At 43.0% G+C, this 26,789-nt stretch overlaps 23 non-coding genes across 23 annotated transcripts; all 23 read right to left on the bottom strand.

Moving 5' to 3' along the window:
- Positions 1 to 9: 9 nt before the first annotated feature.
- Positions 10 to 82, bottom strand: trnaf-gaa (transfer RNA phenylalanine (anticodon GAA)). Its single transcript has one exon. It is a non-coding gene; the product is annotated as a tRNA-Phe (tRNA).
- A 2,036-nt stretch (positions 83 to 2,118) lies between these two features.
- trnaf-gaa (transfer RNA phenylalanine (anticodon GAA)) lies at positions 2,119 to 2,191 on the bottom strand. Its single transcript has one exon. It is a non-coding gene; the product is annotated as a tRNA-Phe (tRNA).
- Positions 2,192 to 3,359: 1,168 nt separating this feature from the next.
- On the bottom strand, positions 3,360 to 3,432 carry trnaf-gaa (transfer RNA phenylalanine (anticodon GAA)). Its single transcript has one exon. It is a non-coding gene; the product is annotated as a tRNA-Phe (tRNA).
- Positions 3,433 to 4,189: 757 nt separating this feature from the next.
- On the bottom strand, positions 4,190 to 4,262 carry trnaf-gaa (transfer RNA phenylalanine (anticodon GAA)). Its single transcript has one exon. It is a non-coding gene; the product is annotated as a tRNA-Phe (tRNA).
- A 308-nt stretch (positions 4,263 to 4,570) lies between these two features.
- On the bottom strand, positions 4,571 to 4,643 carry trnaf-gaa (transfer RNA phenylalanine (anticodon GAA)). The gene has a single exon. It is a non-coding gene; the product is annotated as a tRNA-Phe (tRNA).
- Positions 4,644 to 6,369: 1,726 nt separating this feature from the next.
- trnaf-gaa (transfer RNA phenylalanine (anticodon GAA)) lies at positions 6,370 to 6,442 on the bottom strand. Its single transcript has one exon. It is a non-coding gene; the product is annotated as a tRNA-Phe (tRNA).
- A 757-nt stretch (positions 6,443 to 7,199) lies between these two features.
- Positions 7,200 to 7,272, bottom strand: trnaf-gaa (transfer RNA phenylalanine (anticodon GAA)). Its single transcript has one exon. It is a non-coding gene; the product is annotated as a tRNA-Phe (tRNA).
- Positions 7,273 to 8,410: 1,138 nt separating this feature from the next.
- trnaf-gaa (transfer RNA phenylalanine (anticodon GAA)) lies at positions 8,411 to 8,483 on the bottom strand. The gene has a single exon. It is a non-coding gene; the product is annotated as a tRNA-Phe (tRNA).
- Positions 8,484 to 9,240: 757 nt separating this feature from the next.
- Positions 9,241 to 9,313, bottom strand: trnaf-gaa (transfer RNA phenylalanine (anticodon GAA)). The gene has a single exon. It is a non-coding gene; the product is annotated as a tRNA-Phe (tRNA).
- A 2,382-nt stretch (positions 9,314 to 11,695) lies between these two features.
- Positions 11,696 to 11,768, bottom strand: trnaf-gaa (transfer RNA phenylalanine (anticodon GAA)). The gene has a single exon. It is a non-coding gene; the product is annotated as a tRNA-Phe (tRNA).
- A 757-nt stretch (positions 11,769 to 12,525) lies between these two features.
- On the bottom strand, positions 12,526 to 12,598 carry trnaf-gaa (transfer RNA phenylalanine (anticodon GAA)). The gene has a single exon. It is a non-coding gene; the product is annotated as a tRNA-Phe (tRNA).
- Positions 12,599 to 13,355: 757 nt separating this feature from the next.
- Positions 13,356 to 13,428, bottom strand: trnaf-gaa (transfer RNA phenylalanine (anticodon GAA)). The gene has a single exon. It is a non-coding gene; the product is annotated as a tRNA-Phe (tRNA).
- Positions 13,429 to 13,736: 308 nt separating this feature from the next.
- trnaf-gaa (transfer RNA phenylalanine (anticodon GAA)) lies at positions 13,737 to 13,809 on the bottom strand. The gene has a single exon. It is a non-coding gene; the product is annotated as a tRNA-Phe (tRNA).
- A 1,658-nt stretch (positions 13,810 to 15,467) lies between these two features.
- Positions 15,468 to 15,540, bottom strand: trnai-gau (transfer RNA isoleucine (anticodon GAU)). Its single transcript has one exon. It is a non-coding gene; the product is annotated as a tRNA-Ile (tRNA).
- Positions 15,541 to 16,093: 553 nt separating this feature from the next.
- Positions 16,094 to 16,166, bottom strand: trnai-gau (transfer RNA isoleucine (anticodon GAU)). Its single transcript has one exon. It is a non-coding gene; the product is annotated as a tRNA-Ile (tRNA).
- A 2,725-nt stretch (positions 16,167 to 18,891) lies between these two features.
- trnaf-gaa (transfer RNA phenylalanine (anticodon GAA)) lies at positions 18,892 to 18,964 on the bottom strand. Its single transcript has one exon. It is a non-coding gene; the product is annotated as a tRNA-Phe (tRNA).
- A 757-nt stretch (positions 18,965 to 19,721) lies between these two features.
- Positions 19,722 to 19,794, bottom strand: trnaf-gaa (transfer RNA phenylalanine (anticodon GAA)). The gene has a single exon. It is a non-coding gene; the product is annotated as a tRNA-Phe (tRNA).
- Positions 19,795 to 20,551: 757 nt separating this feature from the next.
- trnaf-gaa (transfer RNA phenylalanine (anticodon GAA)) lies at positions 20,552 to 20,624 on the bottom strand. The gene has a single exon. It is a non-coding gene; the product is annotated as a tRNA-Phe (tRNA).
- Positions 20,625 to 20,932: 308 nt separating this feature from the next.
- Positions 20,933 to 21,005, bottom strand: trnaf-gaa (transfer RNA phenylalanine (anticodon GAA)). Its single transcript has one exon. It is a non-coding gene; the product is annotated as a tRNA-Phe (tRNA).
- A 1,413-nt stretch (positions 21,006 to 22,418) lies between these two features.
- Positions 22,419 to 22,491, bottom strand: trnaf-gaa (transfer RNA phenylalanine (anticodon GAA)). Its single transcript has one exon. It is a non-coding gene; the product is annotated as a tRNA-Phe (tRNA).
- Positions 22,492 to 24,843: 2,352 nt separating this feature from the next.
- On the bottom strand, positions 24,844 to 24,916 carry trnaf-gaa (transfer RNA phenylalanine (anticodon GAA)). The gene has a single exon. It is a non-coding gene; the product is annotated as a tRNA-Phe (tRNA).
- Positions 24,917 to 25,673: 757 nt separating this feature from the next.
- Positions 25,674 to 25,746, bottom strand: trnaf-gaa (transfer RNA phenylalanine (anticodon GAA)). The gene has a single exon. It is a non-coding gene; the product is annotated as a tRNA-Phe (tRNA).
- Positions 25,747 to 26,054: 308 nt separating this feature from the next.
- On the bottom strand, positions 26,055 to 26,127 carry trnaf-gaa (transfer RNA phenylalanine (anticodon GAA)). Its single transcript has one exon. It is a non-coding gene; the product is annotated as a tRNA-Phe (tRNA).
- Positions 26,128 to 26,789: the final 662 nt, after the last annotated feature.

The following is a 26,789-nucleotide window of genomic DNA, read 5'->3' as shown; positions in this document are numbered from 1 at the left end:
AGTAGTCTTTGCCGAAACCCGGGATTGAACCAGGGACCTTCAGATCTTCAGTCTGACGCTCTCCCAACTGAGCTATTTCGGCTAGGAAGGGCTAAAATGGCCGTTTTCATTTGGAAAGTAAAACCGGCAGCTCGCTCCGCGGAGCGTAGAAGACAAAGCTGGGGAGCCAGATAAAGGCCACAAAAATGCAATATTTGACGGTTGTAGCCTCCTGTGTTTTCATTAATTTAGGTTTTTGGAGATAATTCCATTTTACCAGTTCACTTTCCTACCAGCCTCGTGTGTTTTCATTAATGCAGGTTTTTGGAGATAATTCCTTTTTACCAGTTCACTTTCCTAACATGGGCTGTTGTTCCCTACTGACAAACATCCAAAATTCATAGTAGTCTTTGCCGAAACCCGGGATTGAACCAGTGACCTTCAGATCTTCAGTCTGACGCTCTCCCAACTGAGCTATTTCGGCTAGGAAGGGCTAAAATGGCCGTTTTCATTTGGAAAGTAAAACCGGCAGCTCGCTCCGCGGAGCGGAGACGACAAAGCTGGGGAGCCAGATAAAGGCCACAAAAATACAATATTTGACGGTTGTAGCCTCCTGTGTTTTCATTAATCTAGGTTTTTGGAGATAATTCCTTTTTACCAGTTCACTTTCCTACCAGCCTCGTGTGTTTTCATTAATGCAGGTTTTTAGAGATAATTCCTTTTTACCAGTTCACTTTCCTACCAGCCTCGTGTGTTTTCATTAATCTAGGTTTTTGGAGATAATTCCTTTTTACCAGTTCACTTTCCTAACATGGGCTGTTGTTCCCTCTTGACAAACATCCACAATTCATAGTAGTCTTTGCCGAAACCCGGGACTGAACCAGGGACCTTCAGATCTTCAGTCTGACGCTCTCCCAACTGAGCTATTTCGGCTAGGAAGGGCTAAAATGGCCGTTTTCATTTGGAAAGTAAAACCAGGACCTCGCTCCGTGGAGCGTAGACGACAAAGCTGGGGAGCCAGATAAAGGCCACAAAAATGCAATATTTGACGGTTGTAGCCTCCTGTGTTTTCATTAATCTAGGTTTTTGGAGATAATTCCTTTTTACCAGTTCACTTTCCTACCAGCCTCGTGTGTTTTCATTAATGCAGGTTTTTAGAGATAATTCCTTTTTACCATTTCACTTTCCTAACATGGGCTGTTGTTCCCTACTGACAAACATCCAAAATTCATAGTAGTCTTTGCCGAAACCCGGGATTGAACCAGTGACCTTCAGATCTTCAGTCTGACGCTCTCCCAACTGAGCTATTTCGGCTAGGAAGGGCTAAAATGGCCGTTTTCATTTGGAAAGTAAAACCGGCAGCTCGCTCCGCGGAGCGGAGACGACAAAGCTGGGGAGCCAGATAAAGGCCACAAAAATACAATATTTGACGGTTGTAGCCTCCTGTGTTTTCATTAATCTAGGTTTTTGGAGATAATTCCTTTTTACCAGTTCACTTTCCTACCAGCCTCGTGTGTTTTCATTAATGCAGGTTTTTAGAGATAATTCCTTTTTACCAGTTCACTTTCCTACCAGCCTCGTGTGTTTTCATTAATCTAGGTTTTTGGAGATAATTCCTTTTTACCAGTTCACTTTCCTAACATGGGCTGTTGTTCCCTCTTGACAAACATCCACAATTCATAGTAGTCTTTGCCGAAACCCGGGACTGAACCAGGGACCTTCAGATCTTCAGTCTGACGCTCTCCCAACTGAGCTATTTCGGCTAGGAAGGGCTAAAATGGCCGTTTTCATTTGGAAAGTAAAACCAGGACCTCGCTCCGTGGAGCGTAGACGACAAAGCTGGGGAGCCAGATAAAGGCCACAAAAATGCAATATTTGACGGTTGTAGCCTCCTGTGTTTTCATTAATTTAGGTTTTTGGAGATAATTCCTTTTTACCAGTTCACTTTCCTACCAGCCTCGTGTGTTTTCATTAATGCAGGTTTTTAGAGATAATTCCTTTTTACCATTTCACTTTCCTACCAGCCTCGTGTGTTTTCATTAATCTAGATTTTTTGAGATAATTCCTTTTTACCAGTTCACTTTCCTAACATGGGCTGTTGTTCCCTACTGACAAACATCCAAAATTCATAGTAGTCTTTGCCGAAACCCGGGATTGAACCAGGGACCTTCAGATCTTCAGTCTGACGCTCTCCCAACTGAGCTATTTCGGCTAGGAAGGGCTAAAATGGCCGTTTTCATTTGGAAAGTAAAACCGGCAGCTCGCTCCGCGGAGCGTAGAAGACAAAGCTGGGGAGCCAGATAAAGGCCACAAAAATGCAATATTTGACGGTTGTAGCCTCCTGTGTTTTCATTAATTTAGGTTTTTGGAGATAATTCCTTTTTACCAGTTCACTTTCCTACCAGCCTCGTGTGTTTTCATTAATCTAGGTTTTTTGAGATAATTCCTTTTTACCAGTTCACTTTCCTAACATGGGCTGTTGTTCCCTCTTGACAAACATCCACAATTCATAGTAGTCTTTGCCGAAACCCGGGACTGAACCAGGGACCTTCAGATCTTCAGTCTGACGCTCTCCCAACTGAGCTATTTCGGCTAGGAAGGGCTAAAATGGTCGTTTTCATTTGGAAAATAAAACCGGGAGCTCGCTCCTTGGAGCGGAGAAGACAAAGCTGGGGAGCCAGATAAAGGCCACAAAAATGCAATATTTGACGGTTGTAGCCTCGTGTGTTTTCATTAATCTAGGTTTTTGGAGATAATTCCTTTTTACCAGTTCACTTTCCTACCAGCCTCGTGTGTTTTCATTAATGCAGGTTTTTAGAGATAATTCCTTTTTACCATTTCACTTTCCTACCAGCCTCGTGTGTTTTCATTAATCTAGGTTTTTTGAGATAATTCCTTTTTACCAGTTCACTTTCCTAACATGGGCTGTTGTTCCCTCTTGACAAACATCCAAAATTCATAGTAGTCTTTGCTGAAACCCGGGATTGAACCAGTGACCTTCAGGGCTAAAGGGCTAAAATGGCCGTTTTCATTTGGAAAGTAAAACCAGGACCTCGCTCCGTGGAGCGTAGACGACAAAGCTGGGGAGCCAGATAAAGGCCACAAAAATGCAATATTTGACGGTTGTAGCCTCCTGTGTTTTCATTAATCTAGGTTTTTGGAGATAATTCCTTTTTACCAGTTCACTTTCCTACCAGCCTCGTGTGTTTTCATTAATGCAGGTTTTTAGAGATAATTCCTTTTTACCATTTCACTTTCCTACCAGCCTCGTGTGTTTTCATTAATCTAGATTTTTTGAGATAATTCCTTTTTACCAGTTCACTTTCCTAACATGGGCTGTTGTTCCCTACTGACAAACATCCAAAATTCATAGTAGTCTTTGCCGAAACCCGGGATTGAACCAGGGACCTTCAGATCTTCAGTCTGACGCTCTCCCAACTGAGCTATTTCGGCTAGGAAGGGCTAAAATGGCCGTTTTCATTTGGAAAGTAAAACCGGCAGCTCGCTCCGCGGAGCGTAGAAGACAAAGCTGGGGAGCCAGATAAAGGCCACAAAAATGCAATATTTGACGGTTGTAGCCTCCTGTGTTTTCATTAATTTAGGTTTTTGGAGATAATTCCATTTTACCAGTTCACTTTCCTACCAGCCTCCTGTGTTTTCATTAATCTAGGTTTTTGGAGATAATTCCTTTTTACTAGTTCACTTTCCTAACATGGGCTGTTGTTCCCTCTTGACAAACATCCACAATTCATAGTAGTCTTTGCCGAAACCCGGGACTGAACCAGGGACCTTCAGATCTTCAGTCTGACGCTCTCCCAACTGAGCTATTTCGGCTAGGAAGGGCTAAAATGGCCGTTTTCATTTGGAAAATAAAACCGGGAGCTCGCTCCTTGGAGCGGAGAAGACAAAGCTGGGGAGCCAGATAAAGGCCACAAAAATGCAATATTTGACGGTTGTAGCCTCGTGTGTTTTCATTAATCTAGGTTTTTGGAGATAATTCCTTTTTACCAGTTCACTTTCCTACCAGCCTCGTGTGTTTTCATTAATCTAGATTTTTTGAGATAATTCCTTTTTACCAGTTCACTTTCCTACCAGCCTCGTGTGTTTTCATTAATCTAGGTTTTTTGAGATAATTCCTTTTTACCAGTTCACTTTCCTAACATGGGATGTTGTTCCCTACTGACAAACATCCAAAATTCATAGTAGTCTTTGCCGAAACCCGGGATTGAACCAGGGACCTTCAGATCTTCAGTCTGACGCTCTCCCAACTGAGCTATTTCGGCTAGGAAGGGCTAAAATGGCCGTTTTCATTTGGAAAGTAAAACCGGCAGCTCGCTCCGCGGAGCGGAGACGACAAAGCTGGGGAGCCAGATAAAGGCCACAAAAATGCAATATTTGACGGTTGTAGCCTCCTGTGTTTTCATTAATCTAGGTTTTTGGAGATAATTCCTTTTTACCAGTTCACTTTCCTACCAGCCTCGTGTGTTTTCATTAATCTAGGTTTTTGGAGATAATTCATTTTTACCAGTTCACTTTCCTAACATGGGCTGTTGTTCCCTCTTGACAAACATCCACAATTCATAGTAGTCTTTGCCGAAACCCGGGATTGAACCAGGGACCTTCAGATCTTCAGTCTGACGCTCTCCCAACTGAGCTATTTCGGCTAGGAAGGGCTAAAATGGCCGTTTTCATTTGGAAAGTAAAACCGGGAGCTCGCTCCTTGGAGCGGAGAAGACAAAGCTGGGGAGCCAGATAAAGGCCACAAAAATGCAATATTTGACGGTTGTAGCCTCGTGTGTTTTCATTAATGCAGGTTTTTGGAGATAATTCCTTTTTACCAGTTCACTTTCCTAACATAGGCTGTTGTTCCCTCTTGACAAACATCCACAATTCATAGTAGTCTTATCCGAAACCCGGGATTGAACCAGTGACCTTCAGATCTTCAGCCTGACGCTCTCCCAACTGAGCTATTTCGGCTAGGAAGGGCTAAGATGGCCGTTTTCATTTGGAAAGTAAAACCAGGACCTCGCTCCGTGAAGCGCAGACGACAAAGCTGGGGAGCCAGATAAAGGCCACAAAAATGCAATATTTGACGGTTGTAGCCTCCTGTGTTTTCATTAATCTAGGTTTTTGGAGATAATTCCTTTTTACCAGTTCACTTTCCTACCAGCCTCGTGTGTTTTCATTAATCTAGGTTTTTTGAGATAATTCCTTTTTACCAGTTCACTTTCCTAACATGGGCTGTTGTTCCCTCTTGACAAACATCCACAATTCATAGTAGTCTTTGCCGAAACCCGGGATTGAACCAGTGACCTTAAGATCTTCAGTCTGACGCTCTCCCAACTGAGCTATTACGGCTAGGAAGGGCTAAAATGGCCGTTTTCATTTGGAAAGTAAAACCAGGACCTCGCTCCGTGGAGCGGAGACGACAAAGCTGGGGAGCCAGATAAAGGCCACAAAAATGCAATATTTGACGGTTGTAGCCTCCTGTGTTTTCATTCATCTAGGTTTTTGGAGATAATTCCTTTTTACCAGTTCACTTTCCTAACATGGGCTGTTGTTCCCTCTTGACAAACATCCACAATTCATAGTAGTCTTTAACGAAACCCGGGATTGAACCAGTGACCTTCAGATCTTCAATCTGACGCTCTCCCAACTGAACTATTTCGGCTAGGAAGGGCTAAAATGGCCGTTTTCATTTGGAAAGTAAAACCAGGACCTCGCTCCGTGGAGCGTAGACGACAAAGCTGGGGAGCCAGATAAAGGCCACAAAAATGCAATATTTGACGGTTGTAGCCTCCTGTGTTTTCATTCATCTAGGTTTTTGGAGATAATTCCTTTTTACCAGTTCATTTTTCTAACATGGGCTGTTGTTCCCTACTGACAAACATCCACAATTCATAGTAGTCTTTGCCGAAACCCGGGATTGAACCAGTGACCTTCAGGGCTAAAGGGCTAAAATGGCCGTTTTCATTTGGAAAGTAAAACCAGGACCTCGCTCCGTGGAGCGTAGACGACAAAGCTGGGGAGCCAGATAAAGGCCACAAAAATGCAATATTTGACGGTAGTAGCCTCCTGTGTTTTCATTAATCTAGGTTTTTGGAGATAATTCCTTTTTACCAGTTCACTTTCCTACCAGCCTCGTGTGTTTTCATTAATGCAGGTTTTTAGAGATAATTCCTTTTTACCATTTCACTTTCCTACCAGCCTCGTGTGTTTTCATTAATCTAGATTTTTTGAGATAATTCCTTTTTACCAGTTCACTTTCCTACCAGCCTCGTGTGTTTTCATTAATCTAGGTTTTTTGAGATAATTCCTTTTTACCAGTTCACTTTCCTAACATGGGATGTTGTTCCCTACTGACAAACATCCAAAATTCATAGTAGTCTTTGCCGAAACCCGGGATTGAACCAGGGACCTTCAGATCTTCAGTCTGACGCTCTCCCAACTGAGCTATTTCGGCTAGGAAGGGCTAAAATGGCCGTTTTCATTTGGAAAGTAAAACCGGCAGCTCGCTCCGCGGAGCGGAGACGACAAAGCTGGGGAGCCAGATAAAGGCCACAAAAATGCAATATTTGACGGTTGTAGCCTCCTGTGTTTTCATTAATCTAGGTTTTTGGAGATAATTCCTTTTTACCAGTTCACTTTCCTACCAGCCTCGTGTGTTTTCATTAATCTAGGTTTTTGGAGATAATTCATTTTTACCAGTTCACTTTCCTAACATGGGCTGTTGTTCCCTCTTGACAAACATCCACAATTCATAGTAGTCTTTGCCGAAACCCGGGATTGAACTAGTGACCTTCAGATCTTCAGTCTGACGCTCTCCCAACTGAACTATTTCGGCTAGGAAGGGCTAAAATGGCCGTTTTCATTTGGAAAGTAAAACCAGGACCTCGCTCCGTGGAGCGTAGACGACAAAGCTGGGGAGCCAGATAAAGGCCACAAAAATGCAATATTTGACGGTTGTAGCCTCCTGTGTTTTCATTAATCTAGGTTTTTGGAGATAATTCCTTTTTACCAGTTCACTTTCCTACCAGCCTCGTGTGTTTTCATTAATGCAGGTTTTTAGAGATAATTCCTTTTTACCATTTCACTTTCCTACCAGCCTCGTGTGTTTTCATTAATCTAGATTTTTTGAGATAATTCCTTTTTACCAGTTCACTTTCCTAACATGGGCTGTTGTTCCCTACTGACAAACATCCAAAATTCATAGTAGTCTTTGCCGAAACCCGGGATTGAACCAGGGACCTTCAGATCTTCAGTCTGACGCTCTCCCAACTGAGCTATTTCGGCTAGAAAGGGCTAAAATGGCCGTTTTCATTTGGAAAGTAAAACCGGCAGCTCGCTCCGCGGAGCGTAGAAGACAAAGCTGGGGAGCCAGATAAAGGCCACAAAAATGCAATATTTGACGGTTGTAGCCTCCTGTGTTTTCATTAATTTAGGTTTTTGGAGATAATTCCATTTTACCAGTTCACTTTCCTACCAGCCTCGTGTGTTTTCATTAATGCAGGTTTTTGGAGATAATTCCTTTTTACCAGTTCACTTTCCTAACATGGGCTGTTGTTCCCTACTGACAAACATCCAAAATTCATAGTAGTCTTTGCCGAAACCCGGGATTGAACCAGTGACCTTCAGATCTTCAGTCTGACGCTCTCCCAACTGAGCTATTTCGGCTAGGAAGGGCTAAAATGGCCGTTTTCATTTGGAAAGTAAAACCGGCAGCTCGCTCCGCGGAGCGTAGAAGACAAAGCTGGGGAGCCAGATAAAGGCCACAAAAATGCAATATTTGACGGTTGTAGCCTCCTGTGTTTTCATTAATTTAGGTTTTTGGAGATAATTCCATTTTACCAGTTCACTTTCCTACCAGCCTCCTGTGTTTTCATTAATCTAGGTTTTTGGAGATAATTCCTTTTTACTAGTTCACTTTCCTAACATGGGCTGTTGTTCCCTCTTGACAAACATCCACAATTCATAGTAGTCTTTGCCGAAACCCGGGACTGAACCAGGGACCTTCAGATCTTCAGTCTGACGCTCTCCCAACTGAGCTATTTCGGCTAGGAAGGGCTAAAATGGCCGTTTTCATTTGGAAAATAAAACCGGGAGCTCGCTCCTTGGAGCGGAGAAGACAAAGCTGGGGAGCCAGATAAAGGCCACAAAAATGCAATATTTGACGGTTGTAGCCTCGTGTGTTTTCATTAATCTAGGTTTTTGGAGATAATTCCTTTTTACCAGTTCACTTTCCTACCAGCCTCGTGTGTTTTCATTAATCTAGATTTTTTGAGATAATTCCTTTTTACCAGTTCACTTTCCTACCAGCCTCGTGTGTTTTCATTAATCTAGGTTTTTTGAGATAATTCCTTTTTACCAGTTCACTTTCCTAACATGGGATGTTGTTCCCTACTGACAAACATCCAAAATTCATAGTAGTCTTTGCCGAAACCCGGGATTGAACCAGGGACCTTCAGATCTTCAGTCTGACGCTCTCCCAACTGAGCTATTTCGGCTAGGAAGGGCTAAAATGGCCGTTTTCATTTGGAAAGTAAAACCGGCAGCTCGCTCCGCGGAGCGGAGACGACAAAGCTGGGGAGCCAGATAAAGGCCACAAAAATGCAATATTTGACGGTTGTAGCCTCCTGTGTTTTCATTAATCTAGGTTTTTGGAGATAATTCCTTTTTACCAGTTCACTTTCCTACCAGCCTCGTGTGTTTTCATTAATCTAGGTTTTTGGAGATAATTCATTTTTACCAGTTCACTTTCCTAACATGGGCTGTTGTTCCCTCTTGACAAACATCCACAATTCATAGTAGTCTTTGCCGAAACCCGGGATTGAACTAGTGACCTTCAGATCTTCAGTCTGACGCTCTCCCAACTGAACTATTTCGGCTAGGAAGGGCTAAAATGGCCGTTTTCATTTGGAAAGTAAAACCAGGACCTCGCTCCGTGGAGCGTAGACGACAAAGCTGGGGAGCCAGATAAAGGCCACAAAAATGCAATATTTGACGGTTGTAGCCTCCTGTGTTTTCATTAATCTAGGTTTTTGGAGATAATTCCTTTTTACCAGTTCACTTTCCTACCAGCCTCGTGTGTTTTCATTAATGCAGGTTTTTAGAGATAATTCCTTTTTACCATTTCACTTTCCTACCAGCCTCGTGTGTTTTCATTAATCTAGATTTTTTGAGATAATTCCTTTTTACCAGTTCACTTTCCTAACATGGGCTGTTGTTCCCTACTGACAAACATCCAAAATTCATAGTAGTCTTTGCCGAAACCCGGGATTGAACCAGGGACCTTCAGATCTTCAGTCTGACGCTCTCCCAACTGAGCTATTTCGGCTAGGAAGGGCTAAAATGGCCGTTTTCATTTGGAAAGTAAAACCGGGAGCTCGCTCCTTGGAGCGGAGAAGACAAAGCTGGGGAGCCAGATAAAGGCCACAAAAATGCAATATTTGACGGTTGTAGCCTCGTGTGTTTTCATTAATGCAGGTTTTTGGAGATAATTCCTTTTTACCAGTTCACTTTCCTAACATAGGCTGTTGTTCCCTCTTGACAAACATCCACAATTCATAGTAGTCTTATCCGAAACCCGGGATTGAACCAGTGACCTTCAGATCTTCAGCCTGACGCTCTCCCAACTGAGCTATTTCGGCTAGGAAGGGCTAAGATGGCCGTTTTCATTTGGAAAGTAAAACCAGGACCTCGCTCCGTGAAGCGCAGACGACAAAGCTGGGGAGCCAGATAAAGGCCACAAAAATGCAATATTTGACGGTTGTAGCCTCCTGTGTTTTCATTAATCTAGGTTTTTGGAGATAATTCCTTTTTACCAGTTCACTTTCCTACCAGCCTCGTGTGTTTTCATTAATCTAGGTTTTTTGAGATAATTCCTTTTTACCAGTTCACTTTCCTAACATGGGCTGTTGTTCCCTCTTGACAAACATCCACAATTCATAGTAGTCTTTGCCGAAACCCGGGATTGAACCAGTGACCTTAAGATCTTCAGTCTGACGCTCTCCCAACTGAGCTATTACGGCTAGGAAGGGCTAAAATGGCCGTTTTCATTTGGAAAGTAAAACCAGGACCTCGCTCCGTGGAGCGGAGACGACAAAGCTGGGGAGCCAGATAAAGGCCACAAAAATGCAATATTTGACGGTTGTAGCCTCCTGTGTTTTCATTCATCTAGGTTTTTGGAGATAATTCCTTTTTACCAGTTCACTTTCCTAACATGGGCTGTTGTTCCCTCTTGACAAACATCCACAATTCATAGTAGTCTTTAACGAAACCCGGGATTGAACCAGTGACCTTCAGATCTTCAATCTGACGCTCTCCCAACTGAACTATTTCGGCTAGGAAGGGCTAAAATGGCCGTTTTCATTTGGAAAGTAAAACCAGGACCTCGCTCCGTGGAGCGTAGACGACAAAGCTGGGGAGCCAGATAAAGGCCACAAAAATGCAATATTTGACGGTTGTAGCCTCCTGTGTTTTCATTAATCTAGGTTTTTGGAGATAATTCCTTTTTACCAGTTCATTTTTCTAACATGGGCTGTTGTTCCCTACTGACAAACATCCACAATTCATAGTAGTCTTTGCCGAAACCCGGGATTGAACCAGTGACCTTCAGGGCTAAAGGGCTAAAATGGCCGTTTTCATTTGGAAAGTAAAACCAGGACCTCGCTCCGTGGAGCGTAGACGACAAAGCTGGGGAGCCAGATAAAGGCCACAAAAATGCAATATTTGACGGTAGTAGCCTCCTGTGTTTTCATTAATCTAGGTTTTTGGAGATAATTCCTTTTTACCAGTTCACTTTCCTACCAGCCTCGTGTGTTTTCATTAATGCAGGTTTTTAGAGATAATTCCTTTTTACCATTTCACTTTCCTACCAGCCTCGTGTGTTTTCATTAATCTAGGTTTTTTGAGATAATTCCTTTTTACCAGTTCACTTTCCTAACATGGGCTGTGTTTCCCTCTTGACAAACATCCAAAATTCATAGTAGTCTTTGCCGAAACCCGGGATTGAACCAGTGACCTTCAGGGCTAAAGGGCTAAAATGGCCGTTTTCATTTGGAAAGTAAAACCAGGACCTCGCTCCGTGGAGCGTAGACGACAAAGCTGGGGATTCAGATAAAGGCCACAAAAATGCAATATTTTACGGTTGTAGCCTCCTGTGTTTTCATTAATCTAGGTTTTTGGAGATAATTCCTTTTTACCAGTTCATTTTTCTAACATGAGCTGTTGTTCCCTACTGACAAACATCCACAATTCATAGTAGTCTTTGCTGAAACCCGGGATTGAACCAGTGACCTTCAGATCTTCAGTCTGACGCTCTCCCAACTGAGCTATTTCGGCTAGGAAGGGCTAAAATGACCGTTTTCATTTGGAAAGTAAAACCGGGAGCTCGCTCCTTGGAGCGGAGAAGACAAAGCTGGGGAGCCAGATAAAGGCCACAAAAATGCAATATTTGACGGTTGTAGCCTCGTGTGTTTTCATTAATCTAGGTTTTTGGAGATAATTCCTTTTTACCAGTTCACTTTCCTACCAGCCTCGTGTGTTTTCATTAATCTAGATTTTTTGAGATAATTCCTTTTTACCAGTTCACTTTCCTACCAGCCTCGTGTGTTTTCATTAATCTAGGTTTTTTGAGATAATTCCTTTTTACCAGTTCACTTTCCTAACATGGGATGTTGTTCCCTACTGACAAACATCCAAAATTCATAGTAGTCTTTGCCGAAACCCGGGATTGAACCAGGGACCTTCAGATCTTCAGTCTGACGCTCTCCCAACTGAGCTATTTCGGCTAGGAAGAGCTAAAATGGCCGTTTTCATTTGGAAAGTAAAACCGGCAGCTCGCTCCGCGGAGCGGAGACGACAAAGCTGGGGAGCCAGATAAAGGCCACAAAAATGCAATATTTGACGGTTGTAGCCTCCTGTGTTTTCATTAATCTAGGTTTTTGGAGATAATTCCTTTTTACCAGTTCACTTTCCTACCAGCCTCGTGTGTTTTCATTAATCTAGGTTTTTGGAGATAATTCATTTTTACCAGTTCACTTTCCTAACATGGGCTGTTGTTCCCTCTTGACAAACATCCACAATTCATAGTAGTCTTTGCCGAAACCCGGGATTGAACTAGTGACCTTCAGATCTTCAGTCTGACGCTCTCCCAACTGAACTATTTCGGCTAGGAAGGGCTAAAATGGCCGTTTTCATTTGGAAAGTAAAACCAGGACCTCGCTCCGTGGAGCGTAGACGACAAAGCTGGGGAGCCAGATAAAGGCCACAAAAATGCAATATTTGACGGTTGTAGCCTCCTGTGTTTTCATTAATCTAGGTTTTTGGAGATAATTCCTTTTTACCAGTTCACTTTCCTACCAGCCTCGTGTGTTTTCATTAATGCAGGTTTTTAGAGATAATTCCTTTTTACCATTTCACTTTCCTACCAGCCTCGTGTGTTTTCATTAATCTAGATTTTTTGAGATAATTCCTTTTTACCAGTTCACTTTCCTAACATGGGCTGTTGTTCCCTACTGACAAACATCCAAAATTCATAGTAGTCTTTGCCGAAACCCGGGATTGAACCAGGGACCTTCAGATCTTCAGTCTGACGCTCTCCCAACTGAGCTATTTCGGCTAGGAAGGGCTAAAATGGCCGTTTTCATTTGGAAAGTAAAACCGGCAGCTCGCTCCGCGGAGCGTAGAAGACAAAGCTGGGGAGCCAGATAAAGGCCACAAAAATGCAATATTTGACGGTTGTAGCCTCCTGTGTTTTCATTAATTTAGGTTTTTGGAGATAATTCCATTTTACCAGTTCACTTTCCTACCAGCCTCCTGTGTTTTCATTAATCTAGGTTTTTGGAGATAATTCCTTTTTACTAGTTCACTTTCCTAACATGGGCTGTTGTTCCCTCTTGACAAACATCCACAATTCATAGTAGTCTTTGCCGAAACCCGGGACTGAACCAGGGACCTTCAGATCTTCAGTCTGACGCTCTCCCAACTGAGCTATTTCGGCTAGGAAGGGCTAAAATGGCCGTTTTCATCTGGAAAATAAAACCGGGAGCTCGCTCCTTGGAGCGGAGAAGACAAAGCTGGGGAGCCAGATAAAGGCCACAAAAATGCAATATTTGACGGTTGTAGCCTCGTGTGTTTTCATTAATCTAGGTTTTTGGAGATAATTCCTTTTTACCAGTTCACTTTCCTACCAGCCTCGTGTGTTTTCATTAATCTAGATTTTTTGAGATAATTCCTTTTTACCAGTTCACTTTCCTACCAGCCTCGTGTGTTTTCATTAATCTAGGTTTTTTGAGATAATTCCTTTTTACCAGTTCACTTTCCTAACATGGGATGTTGTTCCCTACTGACAAACATCCAAAATTCATAGTAGTCTTTGCCGAAACCCGGGATTGAACCAGGGACCTTCAGATCTTCAGTCTGACGCTCTCCCAACTGAGCTATTTCGGCTAGGAAGGGCTAAAATGGCCGTTTTCATTTGGAAAGTAAAACCGGCAGCTCGCTCCGCGGAGCGGAGACGACAAAGCTGGGGAGCCAGATAAAGGCCACAAAAATGCAATATTTGACGGTTGTAGCCTCCTGTGTTTTCATTAATCTAGGTTTTTGGAGATAATTCCTTTTTACCAGTTCACTTTCCTACCAGCCTCGTGTGTTTTCATTAATCTAGGTTTTTGGAGATAATTCATTTTTACCAGTTCACTTTCCTAACATGGGCTGTTGTTCCCTCTTGACAAACATCCACAATTCATAGTAGTCTTTGCCGAAACCCGGGATTGAACCAGGGACCTTCAGATCTTCAGTCTGACGCTCTCCCAACTGAGCTATTTCGGCTAGGAAGGGCTAAAATGGCCGTTTTCATTTGGAAAGTAAAACCGGGACATCGCTCCGTGGAGCGGAGACGACAAAGCTGGGGAGCCAGATAAAGGCCACAAAAATGCAATATTTGACGGTTGTAGCCTCCTGTGTTTTCATTAATCTAGGTTTTTGGAGATAATTCCTTTTTACCAGTTCACTTTCCTACCAGCCTCGTGTGTTTTCATTAAAGCAGGTTTTTAGAGATAATTCCTTTTTACCATTTCACTTTCCTACCAGCCTCGTGTGTTTTCATTAATCTAGGTTTTTTGAGATAATTCCTTTTTACCAGTTCACTTTCCTAACATGGGCTGTTGTTCCCTCTTGACAAACATCCAAAATTCATAGTAGTCTTTGCTGAAACCCGGGATTGAACCAGTGACCTTCAGGGCTAAAGGGCTAAAATGGCCGTTTTCATTTGGAAAGTAAAACCAGGACCTCGCTCCGTGGAGCGTAGACGACAAAGCTGGGGAGCCAGATAAAGGCCACAAAAATGCAATATTTGACGGTTGTAGCCTCCTGTGTTTTCATTAATCTAGGTTTTTGGAGATAATTCCTTTTTACCAGTTCATTTTTCTAACATGAGCTGTTGTTCCCTACTGACAAACATCCACAATTCATAGTAGTCTTTGCTGAAACCCGGGATTGAACCAGTGACCTTCAGATCTTCAGTCTGACGCTCTCCCAACTGAGCTATTTCGGCTAGGAAGGGCTAAAATGACCGTTTTCATTTGGAAAGTAAAACCGGGAGCTCGCTCCTTGGAGCGGAGAAGACAAAGCTGGGGAGCCAGATAAAGGCCACAAAAATGCAATATTTGACGGTTGTAGCCTCGTGTGTTTTCATTAATGCAGGTTTTTGGAGATAATTCCTTTTTACCAGTTCACTTTCCTAACATGGGCTGTTGTTCCCTCTTGACAAACATCCACAATTCATAGTAGTCTTATCCGAAACCCGGGATTGAACCAGTGACCTTCAGATCTTCAGTCTGACGCTCTCCCAACTGAGCTATTTCGGCTAGGAAGGGCTAAAATGACCGTTTTCATTTGGAAAGTAAAACCAGGACCTCGCTCCGTGAAGCGCAGACGACAAAGCTGGGGAGCCAGATAAAGGCCACAAAAATGCAATATTTGACGGTTGTAGCCTCCTGTGTTTTCATTAATTTAGGTTTTTGGAGATAATTCCTTTTTACCAGTTCACTTTCCTACCAGCCTCGTGTGTTTTCATTAATCTAGGTTTTTTGAGATAATTCCTTTTTACCAGTTCACTTTCCTAACATGGGCTGTTGTTCCCTCTTGACAAACATCCACAATTCATAGTAGTCTTTGCCGAAACCCGGGATTGAACCAGTGACCTTAAGATCTTCAGTCTGACGCTCTCCCAACTGAGCTATTACGGCTAGGAAGGGCTAAAATGGCCGTTTTCATTTGGAAAGTAAAACCAGGACCTCGCTCCGTGGAGCGGAGACGACAAAGCTGGGGAGCCAGATAAAGGCCACAAAAATGCAATATTTGACGGTTGTAGCCTCCTGTGTTTTCATTTCTTTAGGTTTTTTGAGATAATTCCTTTTTACCAGTTCACTTTCCTAACATGGGCTGTTGTTCCCTCTTGACAAACATCCACAATTCATAGTAGTCTTATCCGAAACCCGGGATTGAACCAGTGACCTTCAGATCATCAGTCTGACGCTCTCCCAACTGAGCTATTTCGGCTAGGAAGGGCTAAAATGGCCGTTTTCATTTGGAAAGTAAAACCAGGAGCTCGCTCCTTGGAGCGGAGAAGACAAAGCTGGGGAGCCAGATAAAGGCCACAAAAATGCAATATTTGACGGTTGTAGCCTCCTGTGTTTTCATTCATCTAGGTTTTTGGAGATAATTCCTTTTTACCAGTTCACTTTCCTAACATGGGCTGTTGTTCCCTCTTGACAAACATCCACAATTCATAGTAGTCTTTGCCGAAACCCGGGATTGAACCAGGGACCTTCAGATCTTCAGTCTGACGCTCTCCCAACTGAGCTATTACGGCTAGGAAGGGCTAAAATGGCCGTTTTCATTTGGAAAGTAAAACCAGGACCTCGCTCCGTGGAGCGGAGACGACAAAGCTGGGGAGCCAGATAAAGGCCACAAAAATGCAATATTTGACGGTTGTAGCCTCCTGTGTTTTCATTCATCTAGGTTTTTGGAGATAATTCCTTTTTACCAGTTCACTTTCCTAACATGGGCTGTTGTTCCCTCTTGACAAACATCCACAATTCATAGTAGTCTTTGCTGAAACCCGGGATTGAACCAGGGACCTTCAGATCATCAGTCTGACGCTCTCCCAACTGAGCTATTTCGGCTAGGAAGGGCTAAAATGGCCGTTTTCATTTGGAAAGTAAAACCGGGAGCTCGCTCCTTGGAGCGGAGAAGACAAAGCTGGGGAGCTAGATAAAGGCCACAAAAATGCAATATTTGACGGTTGTAGCCTCCTGTGTTTTCATTAATCTAGGTTTTTGGAGATAATTCCTTTTTACCATTTCACTTTCCTACCAGCCTCGTGTGTTTTCATTAATCTAGGTTTTTTGAGATAATTCCTTTTTACCAGTTCACTTTCCTAACATGGGCTGTGTTTCCCTCTTGACAAACATCCAAAATTCATAGTAGTCTTTGCCGAAACCCGGGATTGAACCAGTGACCTTCAGGGCTAAAGGGCTAAAATGGCCGTTTTCATTTGGAAAGTAAAACCAGGACCTCGCTCCGTGGAGCGTAGACGACAAAGCTGGGGATTCAGATAAAGGCCACAAAAATGCAATATTTTACGGTTGTAGCCTCGTGTGTTTTCATTAATGCAGGTTTTTGGAGATAATTCCTTTTTACCAGTTCACTTTCCTAACATAGGCTGTTGTTCCCTCTTGACAAACATCCACAATTCATAGTAGTCTTATCCGAAACCCGGGATTGAACCAGTGACCTTCAGATCTTCAGCCTGACGCTCTCCCAACTGAGCTATTTCGGCTAGGAAGGGCTAAGATGGCCGTTTTCATTTGGAAAGTAAAACCAGGACCTCGCTCCGTGAAGCGCAGACGACAAAGCTGGGGAGCCAGATAAAGGCCACAAAAATGCAATATTTGACGGTTGTAGCCTCCTGTGTTTTCATTAATCTAGGTTTTTGGAGATAATTCCTTTTTACCAGTTCACTTTCCTACCAGCCTCGTGTGTTTTCATTAATCTAGGTTTTTTGAGATAATTCCTTTTTACCAGTTCACTTTCCTAACATGGGCTGTTGTTCCCTCTTGACAAACATCCACAATTCATAGTAGTCTTTGCCGAAACCCGGGATTGAACCAGTGACCTTAAGATCTTCAGTCTGACGCTCTCCCAACTGAGCTATTACGGCTAGGAAGGGCTAAAATGGCCGTTTTCATTTGGAAAGTAAAACCAGGACCTCGCTCCGTGGAGCGGAGACGACAAAGCTGGGGAGCCAGATAAAGGCCACAAAAATGCAATATTTGACGGTTGTAGCCTCCTGTGTTTTCATTCATCTAGGTTTTTGGAGATAATTCCTTTTTACCAGTTCACTTTCCTAACATGGGCTGTTGTTCCCTCTTGACAAACATCCACAATTCATAGTAGTCTTTAACGAAACCCGGGATTGAACCAGTGACCTTCAGATCTTCAATCTGACGCTCTCCCAACTGAACTATTTCGGCTAGGAAGGGCTAAAATGGCCGTTTTCATTTGGAAAGTAAAACCAGGACCTCGCTCCGTGGAGCGTAGACGACAAAGCTGGGGAGCCAGATAAAGGCCACAAAAATGCAATATTTGACGGTTGTAGCCTCCTGTGTTTTCATTAATCTAGGTTTTTGGAGATAATTCCTTTTTACCAGTTCATTTTTCTAACATGGGCTGTTGTTCCCTACTGACAAACATCCACAATTCATAGTAGTCTTTGCCGAAACCCGGGATTGAACCAGTGACCTTCAGGGCTAAAGGGCTAAAATGGCCGTTTTCATTTGGAAAGTAAAACCAGGACCTCGCTCCGTGGAGCGTAGACGACAAAGCTGGGGAGCCAGATAAAGGCCACAAAAATGCAATATTTGACGGTAGTAGCCTCCTGTGTTTTCATTAATCTAGGTTTTTGGAGATAATTCCTTTTTACCAGTTCACTTTCCTACCAGCCTCGTGTGTTTTCATTAATGCAGGTTTTTAGAGATAATTCCTTTTTACCATTTCACTTTCCTACCAGCCTCGTGTGTTTTCATTAATCTAGGTTTTTTGAGATAATTCCTTTTTACCAGTTCACTTTCCTAACATGGGCTGTGTTTCCCTCTTGACAAACATCCAAAATTCATAGTAGTCTTTGCCGAAACCCGGGATTGAACCAGTGACCTTCAGGGCTAAAGGGCTAAAATGGCCGTTTTCATTTGGAAAGTAAAACCAGGACCTCGCTCCGTGGAGCGTAGACGACAAAGCTGGGGATTCAGATAAAGGCCACAAAAATGCAATATTTTACGGTTGTAGCCTCCTGTGTTTTCATTAATCTAGGTTTTTGGAGATAATTCCTTTTTACCAGTTCATTTTTCTAACATGAGCTGTTGTTCCCTACTGACAAACATCCACAATTCATAGTAGTCTTTGCTGAAACCCGGGATTGAACCAGTGACCTTCAGATCTTCAGTCTGACGCTCTCCCAACTGAGCTATTTCGGCTAGGAAGGGCTAAAATGACCGTTTTCATTTGGAAAGTAAAACCGGGAGCTCGCTCCTTGGAGCGGAGAAGACAAAGCTGGGGAGCCAGATAAAGGCCACAAAAATGCAATATTTGACGGTTGTAGCCTCGTGTGTTTTCATTAATCTAGGTTTTTGGAGATAATTCCTTTTTACCAGTTCACTTTCCTACCAGCCTCGTGTGTTTTCATTAATCTAGATTTTTTGAGATAATTCCTTTTTACCAGTTCACTTTCCTACCAGCCTCGTGTGTTTTCATTAATCTAGGTTTTTTGAGATAATTCCTTTTTACCAGTTCACTTTCCTAACATGGGATGTTGTTCCCTACTGACAAACATCCAAAATTCATAGTAGTCTTTGCCGAAACCCGGGATTGAACCAGGGACCTTCAGATCTTCAGTCTGACGCTCTCCCAACTGAGCTATTTCGGCTAGGAAGGGCTAAAATGGCCGTTTTCATTTGGAAAGTAAAACCGGCAGCTCGCTCCGCGGAGCGGAGACGACAAAGCTGGGGAGCCAGATAAAGGCCACAAAAATGCAATATTTGACGGTTGTAGCCTCCTGTGTTTTCATTAATCTAGGTTTTTGGAGATAATTCCTTTTTACCAGTTCACTTTCCTACCAGCCTCGTGTGTTTTCATTAATCTAGGTTTTTGGAGATAATTCATTTTTACCAGTTCACTTTCCTAACATGGGCTGTTGTTCCCTCTTGACAAACATCCACAATTCATAGTAGTCTTTGCCGAAACCCGGGATTGAACTAGTGACCTTCAGATCTTCAGTCTGACGCTCTCCCAACTGAACTATTTCGGCTAGGAAGGGCTAAAATGGCCGTTTTCATTTGGAAAGTAAAACCAGGACCTCGCTCCGTGGAGCGTAGACGACAAAGCTGGGGAGCCAGATAAAGGCCACAAAAATGCAATATTTGACGGTTGTAGCCTCCTGTGTTTTCATTAATCTAGGTTTTTGGAGATAATTCCTTTTTACCAGTTCACTTTCCTACCAGCCTCGTGTGTTTTCATTAATGCAGGTTTTTAGAGATAATTCCTTTTTACCATTTCACTTTCCTACCAGCCTCGTGTGTTTTCATTAATCTAGATTTTTTGAGATAATTCCTTTTTACCAGTTCACTTTCCTAACATGGGCTGTTGTTCCCTACTGACAAACATCCAAAATTCATAGTAGTCTTTGCCGAAACCCGGGATTGAACCAGGGACCTTCAGATCTTCAGTCTGACGCTCTCCCAACTGAGCTATTTCGGCTAGGAAGGGCTAAAATGGCCGTTTTCATTTGGAAAGTAAAACCGGCAGCTCGCTCCGCGGAGCGTAGAAGACAAAGCTGGGGAGCCAGATAAAGGCCACAAAAATGCAATATTTGACGGTTGTAGCCTCCTGTGTTTTCATTAATTTAGGTTTTTGGAGATAATTCCATTTTACCAGTTCACTTTCCTACCAGCCTCCTGTGTTTTCATTAATCTAGGTTTTTGGAGATAATTCCTTTTTACTAGTTCACTTTCCTAACATGGGCTGTTGTTCCCTCTTGACAAACATCCACAATTCATAGTAGTCTTTGCCGAAACCCGGGACTGAACCAGGGACCTTCAGATCTTCAGTCTGACGCTCTCCCAACTGAGCTATTTCGGCTAGGAAGGGCTAAAATGGCCGTTTTCATCTGGAAAATAAAACCGGGAGCTCGCTCCTTGGAGCGGAGAAGACAAAGCTGGGGAGCCAGATAAAGGCCACAAAAATGCAATATTTGACGGTTGTAGCCTCGTGTGTTTTCATTAATCTAGGTTTTTGGAGATAATTCCTTTTTACCAGTTCACTTTCCTACCAGCCTCGTGTGTTTTCATTAATCTAGATTTTTTGAGATAATTCCTTTTTACCAGTTCACTTTCCTACCAGCCTCGTGTGTTTTCATTAATCTAGGTTTTTTGAGATAATTCCTTTTTACCAGTTCACTTTCCTAACATGGGATGTTGTTCCCTACTGACAAACATCCAAAATTCATAGTAGTCTTTGCCGAAACCCGGGATTGAACCAGGGACCTTCAGATCTTCAGTCTGACGCTCTCCCAACTGAGCTATTTCGGCTAGGAAGGGCTAAAATGGCCGTTTTCATTTGGAAAGTAAAACCGGCAGCTCGCTCCGCGGAGCGGAGACGACAAAGCTGGGGAGCCAGATAAAGGCCACAAAAATGCAATATTTGACGGTTGTAGCCTCCTGTGTTTTCATTAATCTAGGTTTTTGGAGATAATTCCTTTTTACCAGTTCACTTTCCTACCAGCCTCGTGTGTTTTCATTAATCTAGGTTTTTGGAGATAATTCATTTTTACCAGTTCACTTTCCTAACATGGGCTGTTGTTCCCTCTTGACAAACATCCACAATTCATAGTAGTCTTTGCCGAAACCCGGGATTGAACCAGGGACCTTCAGATCTTCAGTCTGACGCTCTCCCAACTGAGCTATTTCGGCTAGGAAGGGCTAAAATGGCCGTTTTCATTTGGAAAGTAAAACCGGGACATCGCTCCGTGGAGCGGAGACGACAAAGCTGGGGAGCCAGATAAAGGCCACAAAAATGCAATATTTGACGGTTGTAGCCTCCTGTGTTTTCATTAATCTAGGTTTTTGGAGATAATTCCTTTTTACCAGTTCACTTTCCTACCAGCCTCGTGTGTTTTCATTAAAGCAGGTTTTTAGAGATAATTCCTTTTTACCATTTCACTTTCCTACCAGCCTCGTGTGTTTTCATTAATCTAGGTTTTTTGAGATAATTCCTTTTTACCAGTTCACTTTCCTAACATGGGCTGTTGTTCCCTCTTGACAAACATCCAAAATTCATAGTAGTCTTTGCTGAAACCCGGGATTGAACCAGTGACCTTCAGGGCTAAAGGGCTAAAATGGCCGTTTTCATTTGGAAAGTAAAACCAGGACCTCGCTCCGTGGAGCGTAGACGACAAAGCTGGGGAGCCAGATAAAGGCCACAAAAATGCAATATTTGACGGTTGTAGCCTCGTGTGTTTTCATTAATGCAGGTTTTTGGAGATAATTCCTTTTTACCAGTTCACTTTCCTAACATAGGCTGTTGTTCCCTCTTGACAAACATCCACAATTCATAGTAGTCTTATCCGAAACCCGGGATTGAACCAGTGACCTTCAGATCTTCAGCCTGACGCTCTCCCAACTGAGCTATTTCGGCTAGGAAGGGCTAAGATGGCCGTTTTCATTTGGAAAGTAAAACCAGGACCTCGCTCCGTGAAGCGCAGACGACAAAGCTGGGGAGCCAGATAAAGGCCACAAAAATGCAATATTTGACGGTTGTAGCCTCCTGTGTTTTCATTAATCTAGGTTTTTGGAGATAATTCCTTTTTACCAGTTCACTTTCCTACCAGCCTCGTGTGTTTTCATTAATCTAGGTTTTTTGAGATAATTCCTTTTTACCAGTTCACTTTCCTAACATGGGCTGTTGTTCCCTCTTGACAAACATCCACAATTCATAGTAGTCTTTGCCGAAACCCGGGATTGAACCAGTGACCTTAAGATCTTCAGTCTGACGCTCTCCCAACTGAGCTATTACGGCTAGGAAGGGCTAAAATGGCCGTTTTCATTTGGAAAGTAAAACCAGGAACTCGCTCCGCGGAGCGGAGACGACAAAGCTGGGGAGCCAGATAAAGGCCACAAAAATGCAATATTTGACGGTTGTAGCCTCCTGTGTTTTCATTAATCTAGGTTTTTGGAGATAATTCCTTTTTACCAGTTCACTTTCCTACCAGCCTCGTGTGTTTTCATTAATCTAGGTTTTTGGAGATAATTCATTTTTACCAGTTCACTTTCCTAACATGGGCTGTTGTTCCCTCTTGACAAACATCCACAATTCATAGTAGTCTTTGCCGAAACCCGGGATTGAACCAGGGACCTTCAGATCTTCAGTCTGACGCTCTCCCAACTGAGCTATTTCGGCTAGGAAGGGCTAAAATGGCCGTTTTCATTTGGAAAGTAAAACCGGGAGCTCGCTCCTTGGAGCGGAGAAGACAAAGCTGGGGAGCCAGATAAAGGCCACAAAAATGCAATATTTGACGGTTGTAGCCTCGTGTGTTTTCATTAATGCAGGTTTTTGGAGATAATTCCTTTTTACCAGTTCACTTTCCTAACATAGGCTGTTGTTCCCTCTTGACAAACATCCACAATTCATAGTAGTCTTATCCGAAACCCGGGATTGAACCAGTGACCTTCAGATCTTCAGCCTGACGCTCTCCCAACTGAGCTATTTCGGCTAGGAAGGGCTAAGATGGCCGTTTTCATTTGGAAAGTAAAACCAGGACCTCGCTCCGTGAAGCGCAGACGACAAAGCTGGGGAGCCAGATAAAGGCCACAAAAATGCAATATTTGACGGTTGTAGCCTCCTGTGTTTTCATTAATTTAGGTTTTTGGAGATAATTCCTTTTTACCAGTTCACTTTCCTACCAGCCTCGTGTGTTTTCATTAATCTAGGTTTTTTGAGATAATTCCTTTTTACCAGTTCACTTTCCTAACATGGGCTGTTGTTCCCTCTTGACAAACATCCACAATTCATAGTAGTCTTTGCCGAAACCCGGGATTGAACCAGTGACCTTAAGATCTTCAGTCTGACGCTCTCCCAACTGAGCTATTACGGCTAGGAAGGGCTAAAATGGCCGTTTTCATTTGGAAAGTAAAACCAGGACCTCGCTCCGTGGAGCGGAGACGACAAAGCTGGGGAGCCAGATAAAGGCCACAAAAATGCAATATTTGACGGTTGTAGCCTCCTGTGTTTTCATTTCTTTAGGTTTTTGGAGATAATTCCTTTTTACCAGTTCACTTTCCTAACATGGGCTGTTGTTCCCTCTTGACAAACATCCACAATTCATAGTAGTCTTTAACGAAACCCGGGATTGAACCAGTGACCTTCAGATCTTCAATCTGACGCTCTCCCAACTGAACTATTTCGGCTAGGAAGGGCTAAAATGGCCGTTTTCATTTGGAAAGTAAAACCAGGACCTCGCTCCGTGGAGCGTAGACGACAAAGCTGGGGAGCCAGATAAAGGCCACAAAAATGCAATATTTGACGGTTGTAGCCTCCTGTGTTTTCATTAATCTAGGTTTTTGGAGATAATTCCTTTTTACCAGTTCATTTTTCTAACATGGGCTGTTGTTCCCTACTGACAAACATCCACAATTCATAGTAGTCTTTGCCGAAACCCGGGATTGAACCAGTGACCTTCAGGGCTAAAGGGCTAAAATGGCCGTTTTCATTTGGAAAGTAAAACCAGGACCTCGCTCCGTGGAGCGTAGACGACAAAGCTGGGGATTCAGATAAAGGCCACAAAAATGCAATATTTTACGGTTGTAGCCTCCTGTGTTTTCATTAATCTAGGTTTTTGGAGATAATTCCTTTTTACCAGTTCATTTTTCTAACATGAGCTGTTGTTCCCTACTGACAAACATCCACAATTCATAGTAGTCTTTGCTGAAACCCGGGATTGAACCAGTGACCTTCAGATCTTCAGTCTGACGCTCTCCCAACTGAGCTATTTCGGCTAGGAAGGGCTAAAATGACCGTTTTCATTTGGAAAGTAAAACCGGGAGCTCGCTCCTTGGAGCGGAGAAGACAAAGCTGGGGAGCCAGATAAAGGCCACAAAAATGCAATATTTGACGGTTGTAGCCTCGTGTGTTTTCATTAATCTAGGTTTTTGGAGATAATTCCTTTTTACCAGTTCACTTTCCTACCAGCCTCGTGTGTTTTCATTAATCTAGGTTTTTGGAGATAATTCATTTTTACCAGTTCACTTTCCTAACATGGGCTGTTGTTCCCTCTTGACAAACATCCACAATTCATAGTAGTCTTTGCCGAAACCCGGGATTGAACTAGTGACCTTCAGATCTTCAGTCTGACGCTCTCCCAACTGAACTATTTCGGCTAGGAAGGGCTAAAATGGCCGTTTTCATTTGGAAAGTAAAACCAGGACCTCGCTCCGTGGAGCGTAGACGACAAAGCTGGGGAGCCAGATAAAGGCCACAAAAATGCAATATTTGACGGTTGTAGCCTCCTGTGTTTTCATTAATCTAGGTTTTTGGAGATAATTCCTTTTTACCAGTTCACTTTCCTACCAGCCTCGTGTGTTTTCATTAATGCAGGTTTTTAGAGATAATTCCTTTTTACCATTTCACTTTCCTACCAGCCTCGTGTGTTTTCATTAATCTAGATTTTTTGAGATAATTCCTTTTTACCAGTTCACTTTCCTAACATGGGCTGTTGTTCCCTACTGACAAACATCCAAAATTCATAGTAGTCTTTGCCGAAACCCGGGATTGAACCAGGGACCTTCAGATCTTCAGTCTGACGCTCTCCCAACTGAGCTATTTCGGCTAGGAAGGGCTAAAATGGCCGTTTTCATTTGGAAAGTAAAACCGGCAGCTCGCTCCGCGGAGCGTAGAAGACAAAGCTGGGGAGCCAGATAAAGGCCACAAAAATGCAATATTTGACGGTTGTAGCCTCCTGTGTTTTCATTAATTTAGGTTTTTGGAGATAATTCCATTTTACCAGTTCACTTTCCTACCAGCCTCCTGTGTTTTCATTAATCTAGGTTTTTGGAGATAATTCCTTTTTACTAGTTCACTTTCCTAACATGGGCTGTTGTTCCCTCTTGACAAACATCCACAATTCATAGTAGTCTTTGCCGAAACCCGGGACTGAACCAGGGACCTTCAGATCTTCAGTCTGACGCTCTCCCAACTGAGCTATTTCGGCTAGGAAGGGCTAAAATGGCCGTTTTCATCTGGAAAATAAAACCGGGAGCTCGCTCCTTGGAGCGGAGAAGACAAAGCTGGGGAGCCAGATAAAGGCCACAAAAATGCAATATTTGACGGTTGTAGCCTCGTGTGTTTTCATTAATCTAGGTTTTTGGAGATAATTCCTTTTTACCAGTTCACTTTCCTACCAGCCTCGTGTGTTTTCATTAATCTAGATTTTTTGAGATAATTCCTTTTTACCAGTTCACTTTCCTACCAGCCTCGTGTGTTTTCATTAATCTAGGTTTTTTGAGATAATTCCTTTTTACCAGTTCACTTTCCTAACATGGGATGTTGTTCCCTACTGACAAACATCCAAAATTCATAGTAGTCTTTGCCGAAACCCGGGATTGAACCAGGGACCTTCAGATCTTCAGTCTGACGCTCTCCCAACTGAGCTATTTCGGCTAGGAAGGGCTAAAATGGCCGTTTTCATTTGGAAAGTAAAACCGGCAGCTCGCTCCGCGGAGCGGAGACGACAAAGCTGGGGAGCCAGATAAAGGCCACAAAAATGCAATATTTGACGGTTGTAGCCTCCTGTGTTTTCATTAATCTAGGTTTTTGGAGATAATTCCTTTTTACCAGTTCACTTTCCTACCAGCCTCGTGTGTTTTCATTAATCTAGGTTTTTGGAGATAATTCATTTTTACCAGTTCACTTTCCTAACATGGGCTGTTGTTCCCTCTTGACAAACATCCACAATTCATAGTAGTCTTTGCCGAAACCCGGGATTGAACCAGGGACCTTCAGATCTTCAGTCTGACGCTCTCCCAACTGAGCTATTTCGGCTAGGAAGGGCTAAAATGGCCGTTTTCATTTGGAAAGTAAAACCGGGACATCGCTCCGTGGAGCGGAGACGACAAAGCTGGGGAGCCAGATAAAGGCCACAAAAATGCAATATTTGACGGTTGTAGCCTCCTGTGTTTTCATTAATCTAGGTTTTTGGAGATAATTCCTTTTTACCAGTTCACTTTCCTACCAGCCTCGTGTGTTTTCATTAAAGCAGGTTTTTAGAGATAATTCCTTTTTACCATTTCACTTTCCTACCAGCCTCGTGTGTTTTCATTAATCTAGGTTTTTTGAGATAATTCCTTTTTACCAGTTCACTTTCCTAACATGGGCTGTTGTTCCCTCTTGACAAACATCCAAAATTCATAGTAGTCTTTGCTGAAACCCGGGATTGAACCAGTGACCTTCAGGGCTAAAGGGCTAAAATGGCCGTTTTCATTTGGAAAGTAAAACCAGGACCTCGCTCCGTGGAGCGTAGACGACAAAGCTGGGGAGCCAGATAAAGGCCACAAAAATGCAATATTTGACGGTTGTAGCCTCCTGTGTTTTCATTAATCTAGGTTTTTGGAGATAATTCCTTTTTACCAGTTCATTTTTCTAACATGAGCTGTTGTTCCCTACTGACAAACATCCACAATTCATAGTAGTCTTTGCTGAAACCC

This window comes from Odontesthes bonariensis, chromosome 3 (assembly GCF_027942865.1).
Source record: "Odontesthes bonariensis isolate fOdoBon6 chromosome 3, fOdoBon6.hap1, whole genome shotgun sequence".
Lineage (NCBI taxonomy): Eukaryota > Metazoa > Chordata > Actinopteri > Atheriniformes > Atherinopsidae > Odontesthes > Odontesthes bonariensis.
Note: the sequence above shows the minus strand (reverse complement) of the source record. Positions and strands in the feature narration are given on the sequence as shown.